Raw genomic sequence first — 13,183 nt, forward strand, 5'->3', positions numbered from 1 at the left:
GGGCTGGGTCTCGCACAGCCCCGGGAGGCACTGTAAATCCTGTCTCTCTCCTCTGCTACAGACTCAGCTCCTACGGGCACTCCGTACCCAATAGATATTTGAACAAGTGGTACCTTTCTCTCCCTTCTCCATTTCCTGCTCCTTCCGTACCCTCCCTGTCCAAGGGTGCCTTCCTTCTAAAAGCTGTATTAACTGGGGAAACAGTTCTCCCATTTCCAAACCAAGGCAACCCTCCCCTCAATAAAACCACCTTGCTCTAAAATCTCTAGACAGTGACTGCCTCTCTGCATTTGGCAGGGAGATTGGACTTCAGCAGCAATTCCCAGCTCTTAGGTGAGGGGCACCTGAAACCTCTTGACGAACTTGGCAGAGAGACCCTGCCCGCAGCATTCCAGGGTTGAAAGCAAACGGGGGTTTGTTTCCGTTATCATTTCCCATCGTCTAAACAATGAGAGGAATGCAAACATCGAGGAGATATGTAATCAAGCATCAGGTAATAAAAAGATTTAAGAAGGATGGCTATGAGAGATGAGCCCTGCCGCCACCACCCTCCTCTGAGTCAGCCCTTCCCTGGGATCGTCCAGAAGCCTGGGCTCCCTCTCCCAAAGCGCCCTCCCTAGCTTCTCTTCTTGCTTCTAAATCATTCTCTCTCCTTGTTCTAAGCCAAGACATGCATTATTAACATCATTTCCACTTTTTTTCCAACTTCCCCATTATTTTTCCCCTCTGCTGCAAATTCTAGGTAGCTGAAGTTTTTTTTAACTTTAATTTTTATTTTTCCTGCACAAGGGCAGGAGAAATCAAGAGAGGAAAAGCACCCCGCTCCCTGCCAAATCCCACCACCCTTAACTTATTCTCATTGGCTCAGATGTTCTTTCTGGTACTTGACTTTGAACAGACATTACTTCTGTATTAAGGGGAGACTGTATAGAGCAGTGGTTAAAAGTGGGTTTGGGGGCCAGATGATGGTGGGTTTGAACCTTGGCTCTGACACTTCCTCCATGCCTCAGTTTCCTCCTGTGACAACGGGGGTAGCAATAGTGCCTGACTCACTGGGCTGTCTTGAGAAGTAAATAAGAGCAAACATGTGACACCCGGAGCCTGGCGCACCAGCTGCGGTTATAGTGGAAGACAGACCATGGATACAATTTTCTACTCTGCCTTTTTCTCACTTTAAATCACAGGCCAAGCATTTTCCAAGTTACTTTTTCCTACTGGGGCCTGCTCTTTTCTGAACTGCAGGTTCCACACTGAGGATGAGGCCCAGGTCCCGTCCGACCTTGGGGTCACCCTGTGTGGGGCACAGCCAGCACTCTGTAAAAATGACTGAAAAGAATAAACATTGTGAATGGCTGCATGATATTCCTCCGAACAGCTCTGCCCCGACTGAACTGGCCGTTCCATGGAATCAGACATGTGAGGAGCTCCCATTTTTTCACATTTATAAATAGCATTGCTGCAACATCTCCCCACATGCAGCCTGTTCATTTCCTGGGGAGAGGGTAGGAGATGGGGGGGGAGAGTGGGGTTGTTAATTTCATAAAAATCTGAATAGTCTGAGCTTTTTTTTTTTTTTTTACACTTTCTAAACATGTTGCCAGATTGCCATCAGAAGGGCTGCACCAAATTTACACTTTACACTGTCGCTGGCAGCATTTTGGACGAGAACTACTTTTCGTACTAATTTACAGTTTTTCTCTCGGATCTGGAATTCTCGCCCAGGCTGGTTCCCTTGCGAGGCATGAGCCATATGAAAAGTCTGAGTGATGGCTGTCAGGGAGGGAAGTGTCTGGTTCCTTTGCTGGGTTTCTGTCTGCTGGGCTGGGCCAGGCCGAGAGCACTGAGTCAGCGCACCCCCTCCCTGCCTGCGCTTCGAACCCCCAGACACTTTCCCAGGTGGGTTCTGGAACATCCCACAACCCTGGAAGAGTCTGCTCCGGCGGCCACCAGCATTACTAAGGTTATCCCTGCTCCGACACCAGCCTGCAACTGCATTCAGGCTTCTGGCAAGAAGTCAATCAACCATTTCTACAAAGAAAATCCCTCAAGAGATGCTGGCATCTGCAATCAGCTTTCCATTCCTGGGGGGCAGGAGGGGGGCGCACAGAGGCAGCAGCCGGGTGATGGCAGCCGTGTTTTCCCAAGAACTGCAGCCACGGCCCCTGACCACCCTGCCAGCCTCCTGGCACTGCCAGCACATCTCACCCAGGTTCTGGGGCAGCCCCGCGGCCTCTTGCCCAGCCTCTGGGGGTGGCCCTCGTTTGCAAACAGCCATGGGAAGTTTTGACACTGCTGATTAACCAGACTTCCACAGTTCTGGGTTGTTAGTCATCAGGACGAGTCTCAACCTTCTGCCCGCCCTGATGACATCACCAGCTTCCAGGTGACAGGGAAGAAGTGACTAGGACCTTGGTAGTTTCAGTGGCATATATCGTCATCTTCACAGGGCAAGGGGAGGACTGCCACCCATCCCAAACAACCAGCATGTGCAGGGCCTGGAACGCCAGGGTGGGAATTTAATGCGATTTAGCTTGCTTCTGCTGAGGGACTGGGCTAAACTCTACGTATAGGACTGCTGTGGATTTCATTTAATCCTCACAACAGTGTGTGCGGTGGGTATTATAATTCCTATTTTACAGATGGAAAAACTGGGGTACTATGTTCTAAGAGTGGCTAGGCCCAGGAATGAGTAGGGGACAGCCAGGGGAAGGCAGCTTGGAGTGCTGGGAAAAGTGGGTACTCCAGGCCAGGAGCTGTGTTCCCAACCACTGCGTGACCAGATTTCTTCCCCTCTCTGGGTCTCACGTCCCTCCCTGGGTAAATGAGGAGGGTGGTCTGGTTGACTTTCCAGTACTAAAGCCCTGAGGGAGGGAGTGGGCAAGTTGGAAGGGATGGCTGTGTGATTCTGAGGTTCTGCTCCCTGAGGTCCTGGCCGGAGGAAGGGGTAATTCCAGCTGCGAACCTGGGGCTCTGGCCTCACTGTTTACAGTTGCTTCACAAATGAATGTCAGCAGAAGAAAGGAGATGAGTGGCTGCCAGGGGCTGGGAGGTGGGGAAAATGGGGAGTGACTGCTAATGGGGTTTCTTTTGGGGGTGACGAAATGTTCTCAGATTAGATTATGGGGATGGTTGCACAATTCTGCAACTATACTAAAAACCGTTGAATTGTACACTTCAAGTGAGTGAATTGTATGGCTTGTTAATTACATTTCCGTAAGTGAATTGTATGGCTTGTTAATTACATTTCCGTAAAGCTGTTTAAGAGAGGAAGGAAGGAAGGAAGGGAGGGAGGGAGGGAAGAAAAGAAGGTAGGAAGGAAGTAAAGGGAAGGGGGAGGGGCGGAGGAAGGAGGGAGGGAGAATGTACGGAGTTTGGACCAGAGCTGCCTTTGAGATTTGCCTCCTGGGAGTGGGCCCTCACAGCCAGCGCCTGCCCAGTCACCCCTCCTCCAAGTACCCCGCGCCTCCGAAAGGTATGTATGAAGACACCTAAGTGGCAGGTGACGGCTCCAGATTCCAACCAGAAGTAATGGGAGCCTCTGACCTCCTCGGAGGCGGAAGGAGTCAAGAATCAAAGAGCAGGTGTGGGCCTGGAGGGTTGGGGGATCGGCGGAGGATGGCAAGAAGATGGATGGAGGCCAAAGGAGGGCTAGTGTCAAGGAGGAGACCCTGAGGGTCAGGGCAAGGCATGGCTCCATAAAGGAAGCCCAGGAAAGAGAGAGTCTGGGCTGGCCAGGGCCTCTGTCGGTGCCCTGAAAACATTGTGGCACCCCAGAAAGTGTGCGTAGGAAGCCCCTGCGGCTCCTGCGGGCCCCTCAAACTGGTACAGTTGTATTCTGCCTGGCACCAATGTAGTCGCAGGCAGATGCAGCCAGCCCAGAGGCAACGTCGACCCAGACTTGACCCCGAACCCGGTGCACAGGCACAGGGGACCCAAAATGAGAGCAGAATTGGCCAATAAGAGTGAAGAGCTCATTCCACTCCTGCTGTTAGGGCAACTTATTGCTGAAAGAGGAGACTCCCAGAGGGTCTTAGAGGCTTCCCTGTCTAAATCTCCAAAGGCAGACAACCCAGGAAGCACCTCCTCCCAGAGGAACCCCCTCCCCCACCCCATCCACGCAGGCACATCCCCTTAGGCCCACCTCTTCGGGCAAATGACAGTGGATGTCCCAGCCATAAGGGAACAAAGGAAATCACATCTTGGAGGCTGCCTCTGCGAGTCCTAGCCCTGGGGTCAAACCCACGTGCCTGGCAGCCAAGCTGGTAGAGGCTGAGGGGATACATCCCGAGGCCGAGGGTTCCCGCCTTATTCCCCCAGCCCTGGGGTACACATGCTGCTCTTGGCCCCGCTCTGTGGATGTGACCCCAGGCAGGCTGGCTCCAGAGGCCAGGTCTTGAACCACTGTACCATCCAGCCTCTCCAGGGTACAGCCGGTGGGGTCCTTGTCACCCGTGTCAATCCTCAGCATGCGTTCAAGGCTCTTTGCCACCTGCCTGCAGCTGACCTGCCCAGCCCTCTCTCCCACTGCTCCACCCAAGGCACCCTCCTTCTGTTCCCTGAGTTTACCATGTGTCCGTGCTTCCCTGCCCTTGCACATGCTGTTACCTCCATGATGACAGCCCATTCACCTAGTGAGGCCCAGTAGAAATATCATCTCCTCCATGGGACCTTCCTGGTGCCCCCAGGACCATCTGCTCTTCCCTTAGTACACTCGATTGGAGTTTGTAGGGGACTTACCAGTCTCCTCCATTACCCTGGAGCTCCCTGATCCAGGCCCCCGTGCTGTGTGACCTTGGTTTAGGTACTCAACCTCTCTGAGCCTCTGTATCCTCATAAATGGCTGCCCTAATTATAATAGTTATTATTATTCTGGGTAATATTTACTGTGCACTTACTATGTGCCAGGCACGATGTGCTAAGTACTTTATGTGCAAGATCTCATTCAATCCTTATAGCACCTTAGGAGGCGGGTATTATTATTATCCTTTGTTACAGATAGAGATTCCTGTTAGAATTACTGCCATTATCATGATTGCTATTCTTTCTTCTGCCACAAAGCCTAGCGTGCAGCAGATACTCAAATCCTGTTTGTTGAAGTCAAGTGTGGATAAAAATAGAAGGGGACTTAGATAGGAACAGAGTTCCAGAAACATGGCCATACAGATGCTCCAGCATGTCCAGGCCTAGCCTCGTCCTGGCTGGGATGATACCATCTCTGGAGCCCGATGCTGGCAGACAGTTGAGGCCGGGGACCTGGGCTGGCCTGCTTTTGCTTCTCCCATCAGTCCTATCTTTACCCACAGAGACAGACTCTGCCCAAACCAGACCTGCGATGCTCAGAGCCCCACAGCGAACAGGCCTCCTGGGTAAGTGGTGACTGAAGCTCTGGAGGTCCTGGGTGTCTGGCTGGTGGCAGAATTTGTGCATATTTGTAACTGGAATAGCTTCGGGGTTGGCTCTGCCGGCTCAAGGCCAAAGGTGCAGAGTGCCCTGTGTCTCCACGCTCCAAGCTCCACTGCCCCAGTGTTTTCTAGGAAGCCTTGCACCAAATTTTTCCTGGAAGCCCCAGGGGCTGCTTGCAAGGTTCTTTGCCCATCACTCCCACCAGCTGAGCTGGGACCACATCAGCATCTGGTCTGACTGTCTGACCAGGATTCCCTCCAAGACCAATGCAGATACCTGAGCCCCCATCGCCAGAGAGGCTGGGGGATGCCCTAAACATGTGCTGCATGTGATGTTGGAAACAGGCTCTAACAGCGAAAGTGAGGGGCACACACCTGAGAAAAACTCCATTCAGGGCATGGGGAGAAGGGGAGAAATATCTCCTGTCTCAATTATGCCCAGCCATGCTTGTCCCATGGCAAAGTTGCCTGGGTTCATGGCATCACACTGTCCTGACATACCACCAATACCTCCAAGACCCCAGATTCCTTTCCTTGCCTCCGCCTAACCTGGGCACACATGCAGTGCTTGGTGCCTGGATTAAGTCTGTGCCCTGTGGTGAGATCTGCCCCAGAGGACCCAGCGTCCATTCATACGATGGACTAAGCGGGGCTGCCCCTGCCCAGCAGACAGGCTTTCACAGCCTTGAACCTCAGCTGGGTTAGTCCCTTTTCCCCTCACGGCCTCCTCGGTCCTGATGTAAATTAGTGGACATAAACAGGAAAGAATGTGGTCAACCCCCCCGGCGTTCGACCTGCTACTCCGTCATTCATGGTGGGGCACGTTTGAGGGAGGGCACCTCCACTTCTGATCACTCCTCAAATCCTCAAAGCATCCCCATCTATAGGTGAGAAAACCAAGGCCCTAAAAGATCAAGTGGTCAGTCAAGGGAAGTGCGAGACCAGGTATTCTGAGGCTGCTTCTCTCCACTGCCCGCTGACCCGAAACCCCGACATTGACGCTGCTTGCCCCAGACCCAGAAGTTGTGACAGGCCCCGAGGAGGGTGGGAAATGGAGTCAGATCTGTCCTCGAGAGTCTGAAGGACCCCAGGGGCCTGTGTGTCCCTGCCTTCCTGCCGAGGAAGGGCCTCAGGAGACCCGCCTCCAGTGGCTGAAGGCGAGGGATCTGACTGACACAGGGGAAACTCTGGGCTCAGAACTGCCAAAGTGAGTTCCTCGTCTACAAGTTACAAAACCACGGTGAGCTGTGGAGTGACAGCCGGCTGCCCGAGGGTCAGAGGAATGTTGTTGCCAGACAGGTTGCTGAGGCCTCTGTTGAGGCAGGCTCCAGAAACCAGGCCTGGGCTGTCACCACGCCAGGCGACTCCCAGGAGGCCAGCCACCTGACCTCACCCCCAGTAAGGTCTAAGGTGAGAAGACTGCAGGGCTTTCCCACAACCAAGTCTGTAGCCATGACAACCTACTTTAAACCATTAATAAAGATAATTATAGGGACTTCCCTGGTGGCTCAGTGGTTAAGAATCCGCCTGTCAGTGCAGGGGACACGGGTTCGATTCCTGGTCTGGGAAGATTCCACATGCCACGGAGCAACTAAGCTCGCGCGCCACCACTGCTGAAGCCCTAGAGCCCGCGTCACCACTGCTGAAGCCCTAGAGCCCGCGTGCCGCAACTACTGAAGCCCTACGGCCCATGCTCTGCAACAAGAGAAGCCACCACAATGAGAAGCCCGCGCACTGCAACGAACAGCAGGCTCGCCGCAACTAGAGAAAGCCTGTGGACAGCAACGAAGACCCAGCGCAGCAAAAAAAAAAAAGAAAGATAATTATAGGCATGATAACACTAATAATAATGTCTAATCTTTCTACAGCACTTACTACATGCCAAGGACCACACTGGACACTTTTTCTGGATCTTCACATGTATTAGTTTCCTGTGGCTGCTATAATAAATGACCACAAACTGGAAGGTTTAAACAAAAGAAGTTTATCCTCTCCCAGTTCTGGAAGCTAAAGGTCAGAATTCAAGGCGGCAGCAGAGCCACATTCCCTCTGAAGGCTCTAGGGAGGAATCCTTTGCCCCTTCCAGCTTTGGTGGCTGCTGGCAATCCTTGGTGTTCCTTGGCTTGTAGACGGATTACTCCAATCTTTGTCTCCGTCTCCACATCGTGTTCTCCTCTCTGTGTGTCTGTTCAAATTTTCTTCTTCTTATAAGGACAAGAGGTGTATGGGATTAGGGCCCACTCTAATCCAGTATGACCTCATCTTAACTCGATTGCCTCTGCAAAGACCCTATTTCCAAACAAGGTCACGTTCACAGGTCCCAAATAGACATGAGTCTGTAGGAGACACTATTCAACCTATTGGATCACAAGTAATCCTCCCAACAACCCTGGTGCCGCTCTTATCTCCATCTTACAGGTAACAAAACTGAGGTTCAGAGAGGTTAAGCAACTTGCCTGAAGTCACACAGCCAGGACCAGAACCCTGTCTGTCTGATTCTAGAACCCACACTATATTGTCCCAAGCATCATCCTCATTCCCGCCTCCTCACAGGGCCCAGGGGTTCAATGTTCACAATGCTTCTCCTGGCCATTGTCACATCTTGCCACCACAACCTCGAGGGCGCTGGTTTGCAGTTTACAAAGGAAACAGAGACTCCATTAATTAACCTGACCAAGGTCACACAGCTAAAGAGTGGCAGTCTTTCAAACATGGGTCCAGCACTCTCCACGATGTAGGCTCCAAATGGGGGCCTAACGGGAACATTCCAGGGCTTTGTCAAGTCAGTGGAGCCTATTTCCCCAGCGTGATCAATGGCTGCGCTGTGTTTACTGATAACACCCACTTCGGCTACACCTGCCAAGCTCATAAAAGGTATTGTAAATCTGCGGTTTAAATTCACCTCCTCAGGTTTCAGCCCCTTGTCCAGAGCTATCCTCTGCCAGCAGCAAGGCCAGCTGTTTGAGTGGTTACATAGCAGAGAAAAAGCAGGTCAAGAATCCATGAGGCCCTCACAGCTCACATCTGAGCCTCAGGGCCTGGGCCGTGGCAAGAGATGAGATGGGCACCATTCATCCCTCATCCCAGTTGCTCCCGGCTGAGAAGGGGTGAGACACAGATACAGCCTCATTAGCCAGGGGCCAGTCACGGCTCCAGGCACCATCCAACTTTTTCCATTAATCCACACAGGTACCCATGAAGTCAGTGCTACTGGTAGCCCCGCTTTTCCAGAGGAGGAAACTGAGGCTCAGAGGAAGGCCACACTCTGCTGGTGAGTGGCCACACCAGGACTTGGTCCCAGATGTGCTTGAGTCCAGAGCCCCAGTCTTGGTCTCTGCAGGAGGGACATCCAGGGAGGCCTGGAGCCTGCGAGTGGCCACTGTGATGGAAGCACCTTAGAGCTTGCAAGGGACAGAGTGGGGCTGGAAGGGATTTGAGAGAGGGAGGCCAGGCCTGAGGCCCAGGATGCCCAGTGAGTCAGTGTGTCCTGGAGCCAAGCAGGGTAATGGAGGGACGCTAATGGGCACAGGCAGGACCCTGGAGGACCTCCCTCTGACCCACTTGCAAGAGCCAGAGAGGTTTAACACGAAAAGGAGACCACGTCACCTTCTGACTCTAAAAGCACCAGTGGCTTCCCGTGAAGCTTACAACAGAATCCAAACTCCTTACTGTGGCCGACAAGGCCCTGCAGTGCTGGCCTGATGACCTCCCTCAGCTCAGTTCTGCTCCAGCCACACAGGCTTCCTTCTTGTTCCCTAAACATGCCACGGGGCCTTTGCACTTGCTGTTCTCTCTGCTTAGAATGCTGTTCCCCTCTAGAAAAATGGTACAGATGAACCGGTTTGCAGGGCAGAAATTGAGACACAGGTGTAGGGAACAAACGTATGGACACCAAGGGGGGAAAGCGCCAGGGGTGGTGGTGGTGTGTGATGAATTGGGAGATTGGGACTGACATGTATACACTGATGTGTATAAAATGGATGACTAATAAGAACCTGCTGTATAAAAAAATGAATTAAAAAAAAAAGGATGCTGTTCCCTGAACTCTGTGCATGCTGCCTCCTCGTCCTTAGACTCTCAGCTCAGCTGTCCCCTCCTCAGAGTGGCTTCCCCTGGCCACCAGTCCAGAGTCAGTAACCCCCAGTTATTCTCTATGCAATCCCCTTGTTTTCTTTTCTTCTTAGCATGTATTGCATCTTGCCATCGCTGTTTGTTTATTGTTTGCCCCTTAATCGTCTTTCTGCCATGAAGCCAAGGACTTTATCTTGTTCCCTGCTGGTCCCAGTACCTCGCACAGTGCCTTAGCCATAGTAGATGCCCAGTGGATGTTTGTTGAATGAGTAAATGAATAAATTCTCTAGAAATGTGGAATCATAGACGGATCACCCAGAGAAAGACCCGGGAACGTACTGCGCCGACAGTTGTGATGGGATGAGAAGAGCAGCCCAAGATCAAGGCCTGAGTGGAAGCTGCTGGGGAAATCCTGGGAGAAGAGAGAAGTGTATGAGCCACAAGAGGCCAGCCCGACTGCAAACAAGGGCAGAAATGCACGGAAAGGAGGTAGTTTTCTCAAGAGCAGTGCAGACAGAACTCATGGCCAACCAGCTGGTATATGAGATGAGGGAGAGGCTGGTAAGAGCTTAAGGGTGATTTGTCAGGGTGACAAGCAAAAGGTAGGCCCCCACGGCCCATTCGTTTATTCATTCATTCATAGATATCGAATACCTACCATGTGCAGGGAGTGAGGATGGCTGTTCTGGAGGGGTCAGAGGCAGGGAGAGTAAAGCAGGGTCAGAGTAAAGGAGGTAGGGGCTACCTGGGGCTGCTGGGTCTTAAGCCAGGAGGACTTCCTGGAAGAAGGTGACCAGCCCCTGTGAGAGGATGCTCTACCTCAGGCTGCAGCTCTGGGCAGAGGCAGGAAGGGGAGCCAGGTGACTCTCTGCTGCTTCAGCTCCAGCCACAGCCACAGCCACCAGACCAGAGAGGGCTCCTCAGTTCATATCCTGCTCCAACCGATAACAGGGACTCAGATCAGAAGTTCACCTTTAGCCTCAAAGGTGAACTTTCACCCCATAAGCCTCGGCACCCATTTGCTCACAACCTCAAGGTTCTGAAGGCTAATTGCCCCCTCCTTTCTTATAGGCCTGGGGAAAGTCGAAGGGTCAGCCATCTTATCTTGATAGGTATATGGGGGACAGTTCTGGGTAAGGGATGGCCGGGGACCTTGACAACGATTTGCTGACCTCAGAGTTCCAGAAGTCAAAAGAAACAACACCAGCAAGTAAAATACCAAGAAAACTCCCCAGGCCACGATGGTCCAGCGGTTAGGAGCTTGGGCTCTGGGGTTAAAATCCAGGCCCACCTCTCTCTGGCTGAACCATCTCAGGCAAGTCCCTTAACCTCTCTGATCCTGTTTTCCTCGTGTGCAAAATGAGCATAATCATATCACTTATCCTTCAAAGGGTAGTTGAAGAGATGAACAAGATAAAGTATGGGAAGAGCCTAGTACACGGTGGGCACTCAATACATGGTAACACTTATTAGGGGGCCAGTTACACGGCAGGCACTGCTGGAGGGTCCTTCATTCTACAAAATACCTGGCCTGCCCTCTTCAAAAACATCAACATCATGAAATACAAAGAAAAAACTCAGGCACTGTTGCAGGTGGAAGGGACCTAAATAGACGTGACAACTCAAGGCAACACATGGGCTTGTGTTTCCTTTCACCATAAAGGGTATTATTGGGAAAGTTGATGAAATCCCAGTATGGTCTGACGATTAGATAGTAGTGTTGTTTCAAAATTAAGTTGCTGATTGGGGTCATTGTACAGAAGGTATAATTTCTTATTTTTAGGAAATTTACAGTGAAGTGTCAAGTAAAAAGTCATCATGTCTGCAACTTCAGGGAGAGAGAAAAGGATAAAGCAAATGTAAAATGTTTATACTTGGGGCATCTAGGTGGAGGGTATCTGGGAATTCTTTGTATTATTCTTGCAACTTTTCTGTAAAGTCTATAATTATGGAAGAAAAGAAAAGAAAGGAAGGAAGGAAGGAAATAGGGAAGGAGGGAGGGAAGAAAGAGAGGAAGGAAGGAAGGAAGGAAGGAAAGAAAGAAAGAAAGAAAGAAAGAAAGAAAGAAAGAAAGAAAGAAAGAAAGAAAGAAAGAAAGAAAGAAAGAAAGAAAGAAAGAAAGAAAGAAAGAAAGAAAGAAAGAAAGAAAGAAAAAGAGGAGGGAGGGAGGGAAAGTGGAAAGAAGGAAGGAAGGGAAGATGGAAAGAAAAAAGGAAGGAAGGAAAGAAAGGAGAGAGGGAGGGAGGGAGGGAGGGAAGGAAGGAAGGGAAGATGGAAGGAAGGGAAGATGGAAGGAAGGGAAGATGGAAGGAAGGGAAGATGGAAAGAAGAAAAGAAAAGGATGCAGAGAGTCCCAGCATGCCTGTCTGGTGGCAGGCTTCCAGGGAGGGTGGTCAGCCATCCAGGTCTGCCTGGGACTGTTCTGGTTTTCGCACTGAAAGTCATGCATTCTGGGAAATCCCTCAGTCCTGTGTGAACTGGGATGGTGGGTCGCCTACTTCCAGGTGAACCTTGTGGATGAATACTGTGGGCCTCTGTGGGTCCAGTGGGCCTCCCTGCCATGGTGGGGGCCCCAAGGTTGCCTCTTTGGTGGGGGTCAGGTTTGCCACGAGTGGGCAGAGTGCAGGCTGGACACCTCATCCCACGCAACAAGAGCCAGGCCAGTGACTTCCTGGCAGTTAAGGTGTTCTCCTCAGAGGACAAGATTTCTAAGTGGCCAAGTAGCTCTGTGCCTTGAGGCCCCAAGAGTGGAATGAAGCAGATGGTGAGGCCAGCCCCACCCCACTGGCACCTCTTGACCAGCTGCTCGCTTAGCCTCAGGCAAATAGTTAACCCGCAGCTGAAGCCTGCTCAGCTATCACTGTGACCGGAACCCAACGTGTGAAGGATGGATGGACACCAGGCCTCTGGAACTGTCAGCAAGGCACTCCATGGCCGAGGAATGTGGCCTGCAGCACAGCGCACACAGCCCAGCCCACCTGGCAGGTTGACCTCTGCCTGGGGCGGGCCCGTAGGCAACCCGGGCCGCTCAGCTACACGATGACCTGACCCGCTGGTGGACCTCCCACCTGGGTCAGGCAGGGCAAAGGCACATCTGTCGGTCCTCACGAGTCACTGCCCAGTCCCCTCCCTCCTGTCCCTCCCCAGCAGATGCCAAGGGTCTATGCTATAGCTCCCCCAGCCTTGAAGGGCTCTGAGGTGGGGTTTGCACACATGCTTTGAGCTCCATCCATGAAAACCCTAGACACCACGATTACGACGAGGATACCGGCTTGCGGGCGGCAGGCTGTCAAACGGGTGCCCTGCAAGGAGGGCACCCTTCCACTGAACTCCCCCGGCCGCTGCGGGGCCAGCTGTGAGTCAGCCTTTGACCTCAGCCCCCTTCTTAATTTAGAAGAGCAGCTGCTGCCCACCCGAATTAGCCCCTTGTTCAGCATCCGTTCCGCCATTCACATGCCTCCCTGCTCAGGTTCTTTAGAAAATCAAGTCGGCATGTTGAACGACCCTGGGGGGTTGTCCTCTTGTTGGACTGTTTTTGCACCAGACGATTTCAAACAGTACGAACTCTAGTGAAAGTTTCCCTTTCACGCCTGACCTCTATCCCCAAATTCACTTCCTCTGAGATGGTCATTGTGATCAGTGGCTGGTGGATCCTTCCAAGAGGTACTCCCCACATACAAGCTCACGCTAAGAAATGCCGGTTCCCCAGC

Source organism: Lagenorhynchus albirostris, chromosome 19 (genome assembly GCF_949774975.1).
Source record: "Lagenorhynchus albirostris chromosome 19, mLagAlb1.1, whole genome shotgun sequence".
Taxonomy (NCBI): Eukaryota; Metazoa; Chordata; class Mammalia; order Artiodactyla; family Delphinidae; genus Lagenorhynchus; species Lagenorhynchus albirostris.